This window comes from Balaenoptera ricei, chromosome 9, assembly GCF_028023285.1.
Source record: "Balaenoptera ricei isolate mBalRic1 chromosome 9, mBalRic1.hap2, whole genome shotgun sequence".
NCBI lineage: Eukaryota > Metazoa > Chordata > Mammalia > Artiodactyla > Balaenopteridae > Balaenoptera > Balaenoptera ricei.
Window position 1 is genome coordinate 93,470,899 of NC_082647.1, and position 17,960 is coordinate 93,488,858.

Below are 17,960 nucleotides of genomic sequence, written 5' to 3' on the forward strand. Positions count from 1 at the left end.
GCAAAATGAAAAAGCAACCTACTGAATGGGAGAAAATATTTTCAAATCATAGATCTGATAAAGGGCTAATATCCAAAAATATATAAAGATCTCATACAATAGCAAAAACAAAGAGTCTGATTTTAAAAATGGTCAGAAGATCTGAATAGACATTTTTCCAAAGAAGACATACAGATGGCCAACAGGTACATGAAAAGGTGTTCAACATTAGTAATCATCAGGGAAGTGCAAATCAAAACCATAATAAGATATCACCTCAGACGTTAGAATGGCCATTATAAAAAAAGACTAGAAATAACAAGTGTTGGTGAGGATGTGGTGAAAGAGAAACTCTTCTGTACTGTAGGTGGGAATGTTGCAGCTGCTATAGAAAAACACTATGAAGTTTCCTCAAAAAACTAAAAATAAAACTACTGTATGATCTAGCATTTCCACTTCTGGGTATTTATCTGAAGAAAATGAAAACAGTAACTCAAAAGATATATGCACCCTCATGTTCATTGCAGCATTGTTTAGCCAAAATATAGAAACAACCTAAGTGTCCATTGATACATGAATGGATAAAGAAATTGTGATATATATGTAATGGAATATTATTCAGCCCTAAAAAGAATGAAATCTGCTGTTTGGGAGAACACGGATGGACCTTGAGGGTATTATGTGAAGTGAAACAAGTCAGACAGGGAAAGATGAATACAATACTGTGTGATGTCTCTCATATCTGAAAAAAAAAAGTTCATAGATACAGAGAACAGACTGGTGGTTTGTCAGAGGTGGAGGGAAGGGGTGGGAGAAATGGTTGACCTGTTTTATTGTTGCTTTTTTAAAATTTAAATAAATTGTTTTTTTTTAAGTGACTAAGAAGGTAAATTTTGTATTATGTGTTTTTTGCCACAATATAAATAAATAAATAAATTGTATTTCTTGGGATGATGATAAAGTATTGGAGATGAATAATGGTGGTGGTTGTACAACAGTGTGAATGGACTCAATGTCACTAAACTTCATACTTCAAAATGGTTAAAATGGTAAATTTTATGTTAGGTATATTTTACCACAGTAAAAAAAGATAAATAGTAATAAATTTTATTTAAAGTACCAGTGTGATTTTATCTTTTTATCACTTTCATTATTCTGTGAAAAACTTTGCATTTCACGTTCCTGCATAGGCCACTCTAAAGCTAAGATTTCTTTGAGCCTCTCAGTTACTCAGCTATAGTTAAACATAAATAATTTGTATTGTTAGGGAGCTGTTCAAATCTCAACTAAAATCTGTAGAGGGAAATTTCATTTCCAAGACTCATCATAACGTTATGCAAAAAATCTTTTAGTGCCCACAGAATTCCACAAGGCACCTTACATGCATATTATGTTCCATTCAGTGAAATCACTAGATGATTACCTTACCTCATCAGTGACTATCTCATTTCAGGATACCCATTTTGTAGTTATATTCAAATTCATTCAGTAGTAGAAAATTTGTTTAAAGGCATTTACTGTTAATAGCTAGTTACTCATTTTTCCTTTGTTTTCAACTAATAAACATTCAGGTTTTAAAATAATTTTAAAATTTCCCTTTAATATGTTCTAACAGTTACTTTTTAAAAGTAAACTTTAAAAATTATTTATTTTATTTTATTTTTTTTAATATTTATTTATTTATTTGGTTGTGCCAGGTCTTAGTTGTGGCAGGCAGTCTCCTTAGTTGTGGCATGTGAACTCTTAGTTGTGGCATGCATGTGGGATCTAGTTCCCTGAACAGGGATTGAACCTAGGCCCCCTGCATTGGGAGCACAGAGGCTTAACCACTGTGCCACTGGGGAAGTCCCCAAAATAATTTATTTTAAACTTTGAGGTACGTATTTCTTTCTTTTTTCAAAGAAATAAGCTATGTAATTTATCAAAGCAATTATTATCTACCCTCTCCTTATCCATTTTTCAGTAGTCCCATTATTTCAAAATTAAAGTGAAATATTTGCTTATACCTTTCTTTAAATACTAAGTTGTCTCCTAGAGATCTTTCATTTCCTTTTCCTAGTTGAATGTTTGATATTTAATGTTTCTTCAGTAGATTCCACTTTGCTCTCTTTCTCTAATTTTCCCTGACTGATCTTTATGTTGCATGTTACATAAAGACTATTTTAAGTATACTCATAATATGTCGTGAGCAATTTGTGAGGCATAATATTAATTATGCAATGCTTTTAACAGCTAAACTTTCAATTGTGTATCTGTATGTGTGTGGGGAGATATTTATGATTTCCACTAAAGCACTCACAGCTGCCCAGGCGGCCCTTTTATTCATTCTCAGTCAACTCCCACAGCTCCTGAAGCCCTACACCCTACTTCCTCATTCCTAGAGAAAATAAAAGTTACCTAGTTTCAACTCACCCCTTTCCAAGTGAGATTTGGAAATCACAATATCCCATTCTCATTTGTTTCTCTCCAATATTAGGTTTCTTAATTCTCTCCAAAGCTAACTCCTCTCCCTGTTGATCCTCTCTATTCTTTTATCTCTTCCTAGTCTTGCTGTACAAATATTTCCTCTCCGTTATCTGTCGTCAGTCTTTCCCTCTCCACTGACTCCCCTTATCCTACTAAATGCTCAAGACTCCCACAAGCTAGTGCACAGGCCCATTTATTGCAAACCACAACGCTCTGACTACTGGCACATTTCTCCTAAAAGGACCTCCTACTTGCTAAAACCAATGACCTCTTAGTTTACATCCAGCTCAATCTTTCCTTGGCATATGACCCTTTTCAATAAATATCCTTCTTCCTGAAACCCTCGATTTCCTTAGTTTTGTTTTTAAATTGAGGTGAAATTGACACAGCATAAAATTAACCATTTTAAAATGAACAATTCAGTGGCACTGAGAACATTCACAGTGCTGTGCAACCACCACCTCTGTCTAGTTCTAAAACATTTTCATGACCCCAAAATGAAACTCTGTACCTGTTAAGCAATTGCTGCCCACTCCTCCAACCTCTCAACCCCTGGCAACACTGAATCTGTGTTCTGTCTCTGGATTTACCTATTCTGGATATTTTATATAAATGGAATCATACAATATGTGATCTCTTGTATCTGGCTTATTTTTTTTTCCTATGCTTTTGATTACGTTAGATACCTCATATAAGTGAAATCATACAGTATTTGTCTTTTTGTGACTGGTTTATTCTTCTTAGCATAATATCCTTAATATTCATCCATGTTATAGTATGTGACAGGATTTTCCTTCCTTTTTAAGGCTGAATAATATTCCTTTGTATTTATATACCACATTTTCTTTATTTATTCATCCAAGGACATTGCGCTGTTTCCACATTTTGGCTGTTGTGAATGGTGCTGCTATGAACATGTGTTTACATGTATGTGGAGCAGTATCGCTAGATCATGTAGTACTTCTGTGTTAAACTTTCCGAGGAAGCACCAACCTATTTTCTACAGTGATTGCACCATTTTATATTCTCACCAGCAATGTACAAGTGTCCCAATTTCTCCATATCCTTGCCAACACTTGTTATTTTCCTTAAAAATATTTCTTTTGCTAATTTTTAGCCATCGTAGTGGGTGTGAAGTGGTATCTTGTTGTGGTTTAGTTTGCATTTTCTGAAGACGAATGTTGTTGAGCATCTTTCCTTATGCTTATTGGCTATTTATATGTCTTCTTTGGAAAAATGTCTATTCATGTCTTTTGCCCACTTTTTAGTTGGGTTCTTTGTCTTTTTGTTGTTGCGTTGTAAGAGTTTTTTATATCTTCTAGTTACTAGACCCCTGTCAGATATATGAGTTGCAAATGTTTTTTTCCCATCCCGTAGGTTATATTCTTCCTTGGGTTTTAAAACACTGCTGTCTGCTGTTTTCCTCCTAGCTCTCTTTCAAGCAATAAATTTATTCAGTAGGATAATTTTGAGCACCCAGTATATTGTTAGTCACTGTTTTAGGTAGTGGCAATAAAAATACAAATATTGTTTACTCTCTGACACCTTTTTATTTTTTTCACTGTCTTCTATATTTCTTTTAATGCCTTAATGTGAGCATTTTCTGGAGTCATATTGCCTTCTCTGCAGAGGCTTCTTGCCCCTTTCTTTTGTCCCAGAGAAAGCCTATTTAACCTTCAGGGCACAATTTTAACATCAGTCCCCTGGGAAGATTCTGTGATTTCACCAGGAAGAATCAATTACTCCTTCTTTGCTCCTGTAGCACTGTATACATTTAACACAATATTATAGTCCTTACATTGCTTTATAATTATTTATGTGATATGAGCTAGGATATGAGCTCTTTAATGTAGGGATCTTATCCTCATAGTTAATAAATCTCTCCCAAGCTCCCAGTAAAAGTTGGGCACATAGCAGTTATTCAACAAATATTGAATGAATTATCAGACCCTGAATTTTTTTTTTAACTTTTCATTATGGAAACTTCTAAATTTGTACAAAAATAAAGAGAACAGTGAAATGAATCACCATTACTCATCTGTCAGCTTTGACAATTATCATCATATGGCCAATGTTGTCTCATCTAAATCCCTTCCACACTCTCTCTCCACTGTATTATTTTGAAGCAAACCTGAGAAATCATTTCATTCAAAAATGCTTTTCTGATTTTTTTTGTTGTTGTTGTTATAAAGTACTTATTTATTTTTGGCTGCGTTGGGTCTTCGTTGCTACGTGCGGGCTTTCTCTAGTTGCAGCGAGTGGGGGCTATTCTTCCTCGCGGCACATGGCCTTCTCATTGCAGTGGCTTCTCTTGTTGTGGAGCACGGGCCCTAGGTGCATGGGCCTCACTAGTTGTGGCTCGTGGGCTCTAGAACGCAGGCTCGGTAGTTGTGGCACAGGGGCTTAGTTGCTTTGCAGCATGTGGGATCTTCCCGAACCAGGGCTCGAACACGTGTCTCCTGCATTGGCAGGCCGATTCTTAACCACTGCGTCACCAGGAAGTCCCTTTTCTGATATTTTTAAAGGAAAGATTTGAACATTAAGTATAAAACTTTAGTGTACATGGAATCAACTAACTAGAACTCTCTGTTAACTGTCCCCCAATTTTAAGAGAACAAGACAAATCATAAATTATCTGTGATCTCAAAGCTTAAACAATTCGATTTAGTAGGTTCTAATCTTACAGCAAATCCAGAATAATCTTCTGAATTTCTACACTTAGAAAAACTCTCAGATGACAAGCTAACATTCATTACACTGAGCTTAAAGGTATTGCAAGATCTAAATTATCACAGAAACAGCCAAGGTAAAGTATTTCACTTAGGCAAGAAATATACTTTTTTATGATAAACATTTTTTTTAAAAAACCATTTTTGTTAAATCTCATTTTACCAGAAAAATGTTTCACTACATTTAGATATAAAATGACACAGCTAGGGCCACAAAGTGTTTTTTAATTGCATTGCATAATGAAGTACGGAGTGTTATAGGAGTATGGTTAAGAATATTGAAAATTACTACTCTTCTTTTAATCTGAGAAATCTGAGTTTTTGAGTTCTTTCTATTTCCTACATTACCTTTGGTGGCTCTGTTGGAAACTTGTGAAGGTCTTTTCTGATACATTTTATGATTACCACTTTGCTAAGCTACTATCATCTCTTGCCTACCTTTCATGATAGTCTTCTAATTGGTCTTTCTGCATCAGCCCTTGCCTGTCTCTGCTCCAAAGGTCAGAACAGTCCTTTTTAAAACATGTCAGATCCCATCACTCCTCAGCTCAAAACCCCCTAGTGACTTCCTGTCACACTAAGAGACAGCGTGCCATATTCTCAATGGATGTGGTATTACTTACTAGGGTGTGTTTTGGAAATTTGAGGCAAGGCTTTTGGGGTGTACCATGATTGAGTGGCATTTAGTATGTTGGGGCCTGCTAATCCATCCTACAGATTCCCTTACCGTAAAGAATCATCTTCTCACCCTGTATGATGTTTAAAAATCAATTTTAGAGGTATAATTTGTATAAAATAAAATAGGCCATTTCAAGTGTGCAGTTTGATCAGTTTTGACAAATGTATACACCCGTGGAACCACCACAACAATCAAAGTATTAAAGCATTCCCATCACCAGGAAAAGTCCCATTGTGTGTCTTCTACATGACTCTTGGATGTCCTTTGGACATTCTTGAAGGTGAAAAACCTGTTTATGATGATCTGAGCCTAGAACCTAACTCCATTTATATATAAATACAAAATATTTTTTGTGTGATTTTAATGTACACTTGATCTTCCAGAAATGCAACTATCATAGAAATTGAGGGAAGATGACACTCTGGAGTGTTCAGAATTTTACCAGAGGTTTGTCATTTAGAAAGTCATGTCAGAGATTGCATCAGCATCACCATTTGTGACATTTGAGGTTCCAAGAAAGCAGTCCTTTATCATTCTGCATTTGTAGCTGCCGCATTTATGGTGATTATAAAGGTGACATCTTTCTTTATGTTTTTTACAGTGTTCATGTCTGAACATTTACATATTGAAATAGATTTATTTTGTTATAGATTACTTTCATTTATTTCTCATTTATATGACAGGTTCAGTATTATATTGATTCTTTTGAAGTTAGGTGTGTAGATAAGTTATATCATCTGTGAGGTTAATTTCAGAATAGTAAGGGAGGAGTATAAAATATTTGTTATAAAAAGAGAGAGTTGGGACTTCCCTGTTGGAGCAGTCGTTAAGAATCTGCCTGCCAGTGCAGGGAACACGGGTTCAAGCCTGGGTCCGGGAAGATCCCACGTGCCGCGAAGCAACTAAGCCCGTGCGCCACAACTACTGAGCCTGCGCTCTAGAGCCCGTAAGCCACCAAGCACTGAGGGCCGCGTGCCACAACTACTGAAGCCTTCGCACCTAGAGCCTGTGCTCTGCAACAAGAGAAGCCACCACAATGAGAAGCCCGCGCACCACAACGAAGAGTAGCCCCCGCTCACCGCAACTAGAGAAAGCCTGTGCGCAGCAACAAAGACCCAATGCGGCCAAAAATAAATAAATAAATAAATAAATAAATAAATAAATAAATAAATAAATAAAAGAGATCGTTGGGCCTGTCAGATTGGAGAAGAACTGTCCTATATATTCCAATCCTGTCTCTTTCCTCCCCTGGATTACCGCTCTGATTGAATCTACTATTTACTATTCTCCTCCATGCTCCCTTGCTCTAGCTACACTGGCCACTGGCTTCCCTGCTGTTCCATGAAAGTTGCAGGCACCTCTGGACCCCTGTCCTCATTTGCTGTTTGTTTCCTCTACTGGAATGCTCTTCTGCCACATATCCACATGGCCCACTCCCTCGCTTTCTTCAGCTTTTTGCTTAAATGCCACTTTCTCAGTGAGGCTTTCCCTGGGCGCCCTGTTTTAAATTGCACCTCTATCCCTCAGTACTCCTCATGTCTCTTCCCTGCTTTATTTCTCTTACAGAACTTATTAGTCTCTTGACAGGCTTACTTATTTATTCTTTTTGTCATCTGTTGACCTGCCCTATGCCCTCTCCCCCGCACCACACTAACATCTAAATTTCATGAGGACAGATGCAAAATGTGCGTTGGTGCTGGTGAAAAGAAAGTCGTCCAGTTCCCCAGCAAACTGGCATTTGTTCTGATATGCTACATAGTCAGCCCTGGGCTCCCTTCTTATCTTCCAGCCTGGTATATTGTACTGGCTTCCCCAGCCCTTAGCCGTATTTATAAAGGCAGCAGCATTCCTAGAGTTTAGAATAGTGCCCAGCACACAGTAGGTACTCAATAAATATTTATTGAATGAATGACTGTCTTTAGAACTCCAAGAGAGGTGTTTTTGTGTGATTTTTTTTTTTTTTTTTAATTTGTAGTATCTGCATATTGTGTAGAAATGAGACAGAGCAGAAGAAAATGGCCAACAAAGGTGAAAGTAGGCCTGGGGGCAGGGCAGGGGTAGCTTTCTTCATCAGCCATGAAATACTATTTGATTTTTACAATTATGTCCATGTGTTTTTTTGTGTGATTTTATCTGAAAGTTTGAAGCTGTAAATATTTTTAGTTTTATATTAATATGGCTTTCTAGAGAGTAATACAAAGTATATTACCTAGAGATGTGCCATTTACATTCTCGTATGTTGTAAAGGTTGGTTGGTTCATAATTAGTTCTCTAAAGGTCCTATTGTATTCTTTTCCTCATTAAGAAGATTGATAGCTATAACCTAGTGTTATTTATAAGCTATACCCATAAGGCACACTGATATGTGTCCTACATATAGTATAATTAACCTGAATCATAAATTACTTATCAGTCATTTGCCTCCATGTGTCAGAGGCAATATGTGGTATCTTCCTTAAGAATAAAACTGGGGAAACATTGTTAATACAAATATACTTTATTGATTTGAGCTCCTGCTAGTTCAGAAATTGAATTAATTTTCTTGAACCGAGCTAAAAATTTTAACCCTTGAATAATCTCCAAATAGAAGCAAATCAGTTGTGTAAAGAGGATTACAGGAGGATGATCATCCTATTTAAGAGAACACCTACTTATAAGTAATCATTTGACATAATCATTCATTTATTCATTCAAGCCAATATTTTTTAAGCAGCTGTATGCACCAAGCATGGGTCTGGAAATATAAGGGCAAATGAGGCAGAGTCCCAGCCTAATACAAGCAAATAAACAAATAGGAACAATAAAATGTCATGGTCACCAATATAGCAATCTTACAGGGGACAAAAAGGGATAGATGTGGAACTGCAATGGTCATATCTACCTGCAGAATTGGGAATGAGACAGAAAAGTCTTCAAAAAGAAGGTAACACTTGAACCAAATTTCTGGAGTTAAGAATGTCGTTGTGTGGGTTGAATGATGAGATGAAGATATTCTAGGCATAAAGATCTGCGTGATCCAGAGGATGAAAATAACCCACCTGGTTAGCAGAACTGTTTGAAAGGGTTGGAGTGTAGACTGCTGTGGGAGCGAAATGAGTTAAGGCTGGAGTGGTGGGCGGAGGTCAGGGAATGAATGGCCTGGTACCGTGGACTAAAGGAATTTGAACTTTCACCTGTGGGCCATGGAAAACCAGTGAAGTCCTTCAGGTAGGATAATTACATCAGTTTACTTCACTGGTATGTCAGTAATCCATTAGGTGGAACTAGAGGTATTTCAACTGTTACAGTAGTCCAGATGAGCATTGCTTGAGATCCCAGAGTAAGAATGTAGCGATTGAGATGAAGAGGAGGGAGACAGATTGGAGAAATGCTAGAGGCTATAGGACTTGCTGATGGTTGTGGTGGAGGTATGGGGAGAGAAAGGATTTAGCATAAGAGTCATAATCTCAGATGCCTCAAGAGCCAGAGAGTTGACAAAAATGAATGAAAGAAGCCTCAGCAATCATTATGGCCATTATGAATACTACATGAAGCAAGAGCTATCTAAATGGGACATCTGCTACTCAGCTTTAGCCCATTATTCCGTGTAGGTAGGGCCTGATGTTGCTTCATTTTCTGATTTTTTTTTAAGTTTTTATTTGTCTTATTATTTATTTTCCTTATTTTTTTGGCTGTGTCAGGTCTTAGTTGCGGCACATGGGATCTTCGTTGAGGCATGCGGGATCTTTCCTTACGTTCTGCAGTTTCTCTCTAGTTGTGGCGTGCAGGTTTTCTCTTCTCTAGTTGTGGTGCACAGGCTCCAGGGTGCGTGGGCTCTGTAGTTTGCGACACACGGGCTCTCTTGTTGAGGTGCAGGAGCTCAATAGTTGTGGCGCGTGGGCTTAGTTGCCCCATGGCATTTGGGATCTTAGTTCCCCGACCAGGGATCGAACCCGCGTCCCCTGCATTGGAAGGCGGATTCTTTACCACTGGACCACCAGAGGAGTCCCCATTTTCTGATTTTTAAAGAGAAGTCTAAATCTGTATTTTTCTGTGACATCTCCCAAATCTTAAATGTTGGCTCAAAGTTTTTTAAAGTTCTGTCTGAACCAAATAAAAACAACTTCAGAAAATAAGCAGCTAAGTTGCAGCCTCTGTCCTAAGATGTCTCCTGTTTTTGTTTGTTTGTTTTTATGATTAGAAGTATGGTGTTATTCACTAAGATAGGAAATAGAGGGAGAGAAGCAGGGAAGATGAAATGGAGAAGGCTAATGATTAGATTTAGAACATGTTGAGTTTGAGGTGCATCAATTAATAGGAAGCTACAAATGCAGGTCCAGAACACAAGTGAAAAGTCTGAACTGGAAAATAAAGACCTGGGAGTTATTAGTAAATAGATGGTAGATGAAATCATTAGCCAATTTGCTTTAAACAACATTTCAAGAAAATTTGTTTTTCTGTTCTTGCTCACTGGCAACAATTGTTAGAGATACCTCTCCTGGCCCATTTAGGAGCCCTCCAGAATACTTGACATAGTCAAGGGCTTCAGAAAAATTCACTTTCTGACAAATGTGAGGATTTTTCTCTTAGTTTCTGTAGCACTGTCCTTATCCCAATGTCTGTTAGCTTTTTGTGTCTCTAAGCAGGATCTTTGTGTCTCTGATGGTACCAGAAGAACTGACATGTGGTAGGCTCTCTGAAGGCAAAAGTCAAATGTCTCCAAATGCCACTGTTTTTATAATATTACATGATTATAAGTTCTTAGAAGACAGGGATTCTTCTACTTTGTTCCATCGTTCCTCTTTAGCAGCTAATTTTCTCTGTGAATCCTTAGAAACTAGAATTGAGTGGAACAAAAGTGAGCTGGCATTTATTCAGAGTTTGAATGCTATGTGAAGATGAATTCATCTCCAAGGTTGTGATCTCAGTAGCTTGCTCATATTACATGTAAGATGTGGGTCAGTTGCAGCTCTATCAGCCTTCAAGTAGGTGTCATATGTGTCCTCATTTCAGGACCTAGGCTGAAGGAGCATTGCCTTTCTGGGACATTCCCTTTTCATGGCAGATAAAGATGGCTGGTGGAAACTCACCATGTCTTTTAAAGCTTCTTCTCAGAGATTACGTGTATCATATCTGCTCACATTCCATTGGCTAAACCTGACATCTGTGGGTGGGGTTACATAATCCTCTTTCAGGAAGCCTGTACTTGGGGATAATCACTGCAGTCTACAGTAGACGGTGAGTGTATTTTCTATGCTGTGGGTGTAATGAGAAAATGAAAAGAAAGGAAGTGCCATAACTGAGATCTTACTCTTCTGATGGGATAGGAAAAGTGCTTATAAATAATTAGATATCTATGCAGTAGAGTAGAGGACTTAGTTGTACTGACATCATGAAAGAAAAGAGCCCCAGATTCCACTTGAATGAGTCTGCAATCGGATCACATGCTTGGCGCTGATGACAGCCACCAAAGTGAAAATCAGTAGAAGCAACACTGACACTAGAATGGCAGTAACGATGCAATCCTGGCATTCAGTTCTCTGCTGGCCACTCTGATTTTAGAATCTTTGTAGGCGTAGCAAATGCGTATATGTATGGACTGTGACCACCTGGAGAGCCTCCGCCCCAAGTAAAGGGAGCAGCTGCCATTTCTCAACTGCAGCAGATGTTGCCATGTGGGGACACTAAGAACACTCTTGCCACCTTCTATATTTGAAATCTCACAATTTCTGTGTTGGCTCAAATTTTTAAAAATACACTGTGAGGGCTTCCCTGGTGGCGCAGTGGTTAAGAATCCGCCTGCCAATGCAGGGGACACGGGTTCGAGCCCTGGTCCGGGAAGATCCCACATGCCGTGGAGCAACTAAGCCCGTGCGCCACAACTACTGAGCCTGCTCTCTAGAGCCCGCGAGCCACAACTACTGAAGCCCGTGTGCCACAACTACTGAAGTCCGCGTGCCTAGAGCCTGTGCTCTGCAACAAGAGAAGCCACCACAATGAGAAGCCTGCGCCCCGCAACAAAGAGTAGCCCCCGCTCACTGCAACTAGAGAAAGCCCGCGTGCAGCAGCGAAGACCCAATGCAGCCAAAAATTAAATAAATGAATAAAAAAAAAAATACACTGTGGGCCAAACAAAATATTCCTGTGGGTTAAATCAATCTTAGTTTGTGACTGCTTGTCTAGAGGAATGGATTGATTTCATATCCTTCATATAATCCCCCATGAACATGCTTCTCTCAACACATGTATTTGTTCTAGTTGTTTTCCAGGTCGGAGGTATGATTGACTTCCTTTTGCAAGGATAGAATTGCTTAAATGACATGGGTTCCTGAATAGAAGGCCAAAAAGGAAGAGAAGGTAATTCATCCCTTCTCAATTTTTATTCAATGTTCAAATGATCAGAAGAATATTAATTTTAGAGCTGGCTTTCTTCCATGGCATACTTGGAACCAATGCAGGAGAGGCCTAACTTATTGCACAGAGGCCAAAAATGATCTGGTAGCAGCACCCAGAGGGCACTTCCTTCTCATTTTTATTCTTGTATTTGTACTTCCCACCACTGACATTAGTGCTTGATGTTCTCCTACTTATATATAGCCAATTCAGAGTTCATAGACGATGGTGACGGGAAGAAGGTTTTACCCCTAATTTTATTAGAACCAAAGAGTACTATTGAAATGTCTGCATATGGATGCATGCGTGTCACAGTTCTTTTATAGTGGCTTCCACAGCTAAGCCCTTCTGTTGCATGCGTATCACTAAAGTTAAGTCACGGAGAATACTCTAATACAGTGATCTTCATTAGGGTCTTCTCAAGGACAAGTACAAAATTTACACAGCCCCTGGACCGACAAGGCTCATATTTCAAGATGACCTCAAATATTCAGCTAATCAAAGTCAAAGGGGATAAAAACTTCAGAAACCACACCCAGAAATATGTCAGACTTGTTTCTTTTTGGACTATAAATCCAGGGAACGATTGAGATTCTTTAAATTTAAGCATAAAGCCATATGTTTTATAGAATTAAAGGAATTTTTCAGAGTATTTGGAGTATATGGCATTGTACTAGTAGTGTACATATTTCTATTTGGAGCTGTTTGACATGTTTAGAGGTAACCATATATACTGCCGCTACAGTATGTCAGTAGGTTACATCTAAATAAACACACATCTGTAGCATTTGCCTCTTGTGATAGAGTATTGTTTATCAAGAGTTAAATTTAAACTTTAATATTATGTATTCAAATGTGTTAGCTTGAATTACAATAATGGTAAAACTAAGAAAAAAATTTACTAAGTTTATTTATTAAATTTATTAAGTTTAACAATGTAAAATTATTTGTACTCTTTAAAAAAATATTTGAATTAGCTTATAATTAATACAGAGGCACTTGAAAAAGAGAGAGAGAGACAGAAAGAACAAAAGCCAATTTATGAATGGGTTTGTGGGAATGGAAGCGATGTGTAGAGATGGTGTATAATTAACCTGAAACCTTAAGAATGACTAGATGTTAAAACTGAGTAGAGAACGTAACTCTGGACTTCTTGCTAAAAAGGGAAATATAAGTTGCATAGTCTTACTAACCACTAAGTTGAATGATACCAGTTGCTTAGAAGAAAGAAATATTGCCTAGCATTGAACTCAAAGAAAAATTTACTTCACAAAGCTTGTTATGAAGGACATTGAACAAACAAAAGTGTCCCCAAATTGCAATTTTATGAAAGATGCCAAAATATTCCTTGCATGGTCATTTCAACGTAGGCTTTTGGCAGAAGTCCAAGGGCATAATGTTAAATAGATTTCTATGAAAGCTGAAGAGATGTAGATTAATTTTGTAATTTGGGGGTGATGGTTAACATGAACAAAGATAAACTAAATAATTGCTATGCCTTTTAGAGTGTCCACTTAGCAAACAATGAAAAGATATATTGAAGACAACACGGTGTAAGACTCACAAACCTCCTGAGATCTTTTGTTTTCATTAATTCAGTAAGTATTTATTGATGTCACAATGTATATACTTGTTCTGCCTGTGGCCTAGAAATGTTCATGAATATCTCATTTTTAGGTGGTCCTTAAGTATTTATATATGATTTATATATCCATTTGCTTCTAAGGAAAAATTATGCTTATTGTCAATTCAGTCTCTGAGGTATATATATATATGTATATATATATATATATAATTCTGTTTTCAACTACTGTTTTTATGAGATCTATAGTTAGTTAGATTTTCACCTATACTAAGGTGAGGATATACAGTTAAAAAAAAAAATTCAATAAAAATATTCTATGGGCCTAATTTGGGCAATGTATTTTAAATTGTTAATAAGACAAACAGGAACTTCCCTGGCCGTCCAGTGGTTAAGACTTCACCTTCCAATGCAAGGGGTGCAGGTTCGATCCCTGGTCGGGAAGCTAAGATTCCACATGCGCTGCGGCCAAAAAACCAAAAACATAAAACAGAAGCAATATTGTAACATATTCAATAAAGACTTTAAAGATGGTCCACATCAAAAAATAAAATAAAAGACGGACAGTTCAAACAACGGGCAGAGGATTAAAAATATCCAGAAAAAGATCCAGACTCTCATAAAATTTTATCTGGCTATTTGACCTAGTCATTTATATTTCTGATAAAAGCAAAATTTCAGGTCATGTTCATGTGCATTTATTTTGAGCCTTGACTTGGGGAACACAGACAGCTAATATACATGTCAGATGATTTTGATCATAATGGGTGATAAAAGGTGAAAGAGAAAATCTTGTAATGCAAAGCCTGTATCAAACTCCAAAGCATAAAACCTAACAGTTTTGCCCTTTGTTTTCATGGGAAATTGTGTGTGACATTAGTTTGAAATGGGTGAGTAGCCTCTCAGCAGAAAGAATGGGATTAACTTTATTGAGGCTCTCCTATGAGAGACATTGTGAGGCATTATGCTAGGCTTTTTTTGATAGGTATTATATGTCTTCAAGTCCTGTCCATGGCATCTCATACATGGGTTAAGTAACTTGACCAAAAAAGTGTACCAAGTGAGGATTGTAATGATGGCAGGAACACAAGGAAGCTGGTTCCAAAGAGGCTTAGGTAACCTGCCCAGTCCCACAGTGAGGAGGTGGCAGAGCTGGGGTCTGACTCCGTAGTACACAAGCAGCAGTATCCGCTTAGAGAGACTACAGAAACATATAATTGTAAAATTGAAAGAGGCTTCATAGATCATCTAGTTAGTTCATTGTCCTTTAGCACACCAGTTTTATACATGGGGAAACAGATGTTCAATAACATTAATGTTCTTTCAAATGGAAATAAGGTGTGAAATTACTGGATCAATTTAATTATTTGCCTAGTACATAATAGGCACTCACATTCTAATAAGTAAATAAGAGGACACTATGATACTAATTGTCAACTTTTTTGTGAATAGAAGGATGTTTTTGGCAGTGAGACAGTCATCAGTGAACTAAATGAATAAAATCCAGGTGCTTGAACTTGGACCTTCCAGCTCCCCACTCAGACCTCCCCCACTTCTCCCACCATTTTCCTGTCAAATGCTTAAAAACTGGTTTAGGGGAACATGGAAGTTTAGAGAAATCATAAGAGCATATCTTCTTGTCTGAAGTTCCCCCAAATTAGCCTACCCTTTACCAATTTCCAACTGGAAGTACTTCTGTTACTTAAAACATTTAGGAGAGGTGGCCTATTTTTTAAAAATCAGTAGTTCTGAAAACCTGAACTCTAAGGTTCTCCAGATGGTGTGTTTACTAGATCTCTTGCAGAATAAAAATTTTTTGTAATGTGGTAAGTGTCTATTTTTGCTTTGGACAGAAATGAATACTTCACTCACCGCATTCAATTTTTAAAAAAGCAACTCCTTTGCCTCTCATTCAAAGCAAAGCTTGTCCTCCCTCAGTATGTCCAGTCATGTCCAGTCAGCGGTATGTAGTCCACAGAGATTTTTCCCATGAGGGAACTACTTCTTTCAGGATGGAGATTCCACAAACTCCCTCTCTGACTAGCTGTTTCCAGTGTTTACTCATCCTTATAATCAGGAAGTTCATCTTTGCATCTACCATATATGATTCCTGCATTTTCTCTGGCTCTGCCTGCTGTGCTGACTGGGACAAGCTGCACAGAAATTCCCTCAGCAGGGAGCCTTCCCAAACTCAGGCAGATAATGCTCAGTGGAGTGGTTGTCGCCACGTGAGGTGCAGAACAAATTGCAATGTGCCCACCATACGTGCTACGTAACAGTAATCCTACTCTGATGCTCAACTCAAACTCGCCACCGCATTAAATCTCAGTACCCCCAAATTGTTCTACCCTCTCCTTCCCTTCCCCCATCAAAACAGCTGCTTATTAGATATTGAGTGAAACAAAATGATTATCTGATGAAATGTTTTTCATTTAGGCATGATTGATTGAAAACACTTATTTCTCCAGCAGGCATTTGCTTTTTAAAGTAAGCACCTATTGATTAAGGAATAAAATGCTTATAAATGAGAGATATTAGAAGTTGGAGCTAATGTTACTCCCTTTCAGGCCTGTGTGAAGCTTAGAAATAATAATGAAGTGCTTAGCAGGTTGTATCCATACAGCAAGTAGTATCTATTATTATTACATCCTGTAGTCCAAATAGTCTTTGATTCTATAAATAATATTTCCATGGCCTTATCTGAAAAGTTTTCTGCTTTAGTACAGTCCATATTAACAGTTCTGAAATATAGAGTAAACGAATAAGCTCAGTTTCTTAAATTTGTCCTTACAGGTCTGATTGCATGTCCTTTAAAGCTTTAGATTGCTTTTCCCTGGAATCTAAGTAATTTGTAATATGTCTACAAGCATTTATTTTTCCAATATTCCTATAAGATGCATACATTTTAAAATGTAAACAGACAAAATTGAAACATTCCTGTAATTTAGAACTAACCAATGCTGAGAACAAAGGAAGAATAACTTCAAGGTTAATAAATTTTGGAATATTGTTCATATGTAACAATATTAGACACATTTCCAAATGTGCTACTGTCTTGACTCATATTTAGAATGGGAATCACTTTAATCCTCTATTCTTTTCTATTCTATCCTGATATACTTGTATAAAGCCCATCTTGTGCCACCTTGTGCTTAAACAGATGATTTTTCTTTCCTAAAGTAATTAAATTACACTACTGGTATCCTGCAAAACATCTACTGTTCTTATCCATCCATTTTTCTGTCTTGTTAGAAATTTTAGTTTTAATGCAAATTTCTTAGGTTACAGCCACCCCTTTCAGTTTGGAATTACTCTTAATTATCATCATTCAAATTATTAATGGAAGTGCTAAATGGCATAGGGTTCAGGACTGATCCCTTGAGATGATCTTCATTGCCCAGATCCCTGTTAGCTGTGATAATGTGATGGAAAGAAGGAAACATTGAAAAAATGGCGAAGGTTTTTTGGAAAGGGAAAGAGGCCAAAATGAGAGAGAGAGATACAGAGATCCAAAATATCCAGAAAGAAAGATATAGATGAATAATATGACTAAATGAGAGGATGTGGAACAGGGGATAACGTCTGTGATAAAGAGAGACATGTGGCAAATAAAAGTTCAGTAAGTAAATAGAAGTTCAATATATACACCAAGTCTTAAAGCTGGCACACCAGGATTTCCATTATTTCCAGTGCCTGATTTAAAATATACTCATAATTTAAAAAATTTACCATTGGCATTTTAAAAAATTCTCTTCAAAAGTTAATCTACTTTTTATACAGAGAAAGATCAATAACATTTATATTTGTTTTTGGCTAACATATAGAAACTTATATTTTTCATTTAGAAGAAATGCAGTATGATATGCTAGAACAAGAGGGCTTTGAGATCCAGGGAGGTTTGTGTTCAAATCTTGTCTTTTCCACTTACTACCTGTTAATCCCAAAAGAATCACTGAATTCTCTTGCCTCATAGGCAAAATGGAGCTGATATTAAAAATTTTCAGGTCTGTAATAAAGTTTAGAGATAATGCACATTAAAGTGTTTTTTTAGGTAGTATGCATAAAATATATCAAAGCTATGTTTATTAGGTCATGAGTCCCATTAGTCATTGATACAATAAGTAATATTTCTTTTTATTTATTTATTTATTTT

The 17,960-nt window shown here is 37.1% G+C and overlaps 1 long non-coding RNA gene across 3 annotated transcripts in view; it reads left to right on the top strand.

The window, feature by feature from the left end:
- The window catches only part of LOC132372071 (uncharacterized), a 91,819-nt gene that overhangs the window by 12,146 nt on the left and 61,713 nt on the right, over positions 1 to 17,960 (top strand). For 2 of the 3 annotated variants that reach the window (XR_009505083.1, XR_009505085.1), the window contains exons 3-4: positions 12,091 to 12,189; positions 13,731 to 13,823. The exons of the other annotated variant lie outside the window; for it this stretch is intronic. This is a non-coding gene — a long non-coding RNA (uncharacterized LOC132372071). The remainder of the gene's footprint in view (positions 1 to 12,090; positions 12,190 to 13,730; positions 13,824 to 17,960) is intronic. 3 annotated transcript variants of the gene reach the window in all.